Source organism: Macrobrachium nipponense, chromosome 21 (assembly GCF_015104395.2).
Source record: "Macrobrachium nipponense isolate FS-2020 chromosome 21, ASM1510439v2, whole genome shotgun sequence".
NCBI classification, from domain to species: domain Eukaryota; kingdom Metazoa; phylum Arthropoda; class Malacostraca; order Decapoda; family Palaemonidae; genus Macrobrachium; species Macrobrachium nipponense.
The window spans coordinates 15,499,564-15,502,063 of NC_087212.1; the positions used below are offsets into that span (position 1 = coordinate 15,499,564).

A 2,500-nucleotide genomic window follows, 5' to 3' on the forward strand; every position below is an offset into this window, starting at 1 on the left:
AGAACTGCGGGTGGTAAAGCTAGCAATAACTTTAAGGTAGCTTTTAATGATATATGAAAAGGTAGTATAATACTGGGCTACTATGAGATTCAGGGCCTCTGTAACACGGTTTTTTGGACTTTACTCCTTATCAAAGCATCGGATGTAGCTGAAAGTTGACATATGTATATTTTACAACCACACACAAATTTTGTCAGCATTATCAATAACCTAAACCCGATAGTTTTAATTTTTATAGAGTAAAAATTATCTAGCCGACGCCATGGCCAATGATTACGAGCCAAGAGCCGAAAAACATTCATTACGTAAGCAAGGTAAACACACCTTTTGACGAAATGTTGCCCCGCCCATCCACCAGACAGAAACTCATTCACTTGTTCCATCGGCTCTGAAACCCAAAGACTTTATGAATGGCGGAACGATACATAGATGTGGGTGGGGTATCTGTGCTAGCGTAGTAATGCTACTGTAGCAGTAGTGCCGCAACAGTATAGCAGTATTATACATGAATTAAACGTTTAGACCAACTGCTGGGATCCTGGAGGATCATTTAGCACTTCTTACAACTACTCGAGAAATGAGTTTTTATAGCCAGACGTTAAATTTTCTAATCCAACAATGCCCATGATAGCCTTCAGTGTCATCCTGAATTATAACGAGGCCAAAGTGGGTGGAGCATCATGAAGTTATCATTCTGACGATAATTATTGGCCAAAATACGGTACCGGCTATTTTTTTTTCAGTAAATAGGTAGATAGCTTATAAATAGAAATTGCTTGACATTGGATATAGCAGTTATCAAATCAAGCTTGTCTACTATTTTGAAAATCACCAACTATTCCCTGCATCTTGTCAATCTGATTGTGACCTATAAAGTAGACTGTAATTTCTTAGGAAACTTATTTTGGGAGTTAGACTAATAATCGAAGTGTTTTTGTATTTATTAACATGTTTTGTTGGTTTGTTCACTATGACAATTATCAGTGGAGAGATTTCAGAGTTCATAAAGGTGTGCTGCTTTGCTTGTATTTAAATTTGTGTCATTGTTGCCAGAGGTCTAGCCTTCGTTACGTATATCCAATCATCCATCGAGAAAGGGGGAAGAAATGCTGTCATAAGTTACGTAACGAGTGCGTTCGAAACCTTTTCTCTGATTAAGTTGGTCCGTCTTCAAAAAAAGTCACTTTTACATTATAAGTACCAAATCTATTCAACCTACGTAATGCAGAATACAGTCAAAATTTATGTGTAGATATAAAGTGTATTCTAAATAAGCGTTATATTTATGAAATGCATAGATAAAAAGTTATTGCGAAAAAACCGTGTTACAGAGGGCGTGAATCTCATAGTAGCATATTTTCGTAACTTCCTTAACTAATGCGCATTTGTATTTGGATTTCTTTACCACGATTGTTCATCTTCTATTGTGATTTTTTGTTTTAATGGAATATTGCCGTATTTAGATCGGCCGTTTTTTGCTATTTCCAAATATGACAGTTTCATTTACAGGTTACTTACAGAGCAGTTTCATAGTCCATATAGAATATCTATGTAAATCTTTAAGTTAAGTATATTTCATTCGCATTCCGATCATTAATCCCATGTATTTTTTTTTTGTTGCAACATGATCTCGAGATACTTAGAGAAAAATTTTATGACAGTGATGTATTTCATAATTTCTACTGTATTATTTAATATTGGTGTGTAGGAGGGAAAGTGTGTGTGTGTTTGTAAGGGATGGCCGGTTACTGGACGTTAGATATTAAACTCTTTTTCTGGATTAATGACCAGCGTTTTTTGAGGGGTACGTTAAGGTTGTCTCGACGTCCTAAATGTCTGGGTTCCGGTCGAAGCTTTCGTAGGTTCATTAAGGTAGAAAAATGGATAGGCTGGCTGATTTGATTACATCCTGGTCGTATTTTCCTTATTTTTTTATTTTTATTTTTTTTGGAGAAAATGGATGGCGGCTATAGGTAATTACGTAATGCAATTTACGTTACTTGATTATCTTATTTGTCTTCATTAGCTTATATATATTTTACTTTAGCAAAGTAGATGGTATCCATGGTTGACTGTATAATGTGATTTGCGTGTTTTTTTTATATTAAATTTAGGATATTCGTGCTTTCGTCTCTTTACGGAGAAATTTCACGAATTTATATTCTTTGAGGTGTTAACATATTACCTCTTCCCATATATTATCTTTATATAGTTATTTATTATTGTGAGATTGGGTGATGTGGTTAGTAGAAAATAAATTGTAACAAAAGTTTCTTATGCAGTGATAATTTTTTAAGTATATATTTTTTTCTTTTTGATTTCTTATGACATGTCCGTTATTTTTCTTTTTGTAAGCGTAGGTTCCCATTAAATTATTATGATAAATGTTCTTCGAGTATTTCTTACTTCCGAACTGTCATTCGAATTTTCCCATTTTTTAAAAAGTGGTTTTTTTTTTTACTTTTTCTTTCATTTCTGCATGTATATTTAAAGTGAATAA

At 33.7% G+C, this 2,500-nt stretch overlaps 1 protein-coding gene across 2 annotated transcripts in view; it reads right to left on the reverse strand.

The window, feature by feature from the left end:
- The window catches only part of LOC135197806 (octopamine receptor-like), a 128,413-nt gene that overhangs the window by 46,627 nt on the left and 79,286 nt on the right, over window positions 1–2,500 (reverse strand). The gene's annotated exons all lie outside the window — the stretch shown is intronic.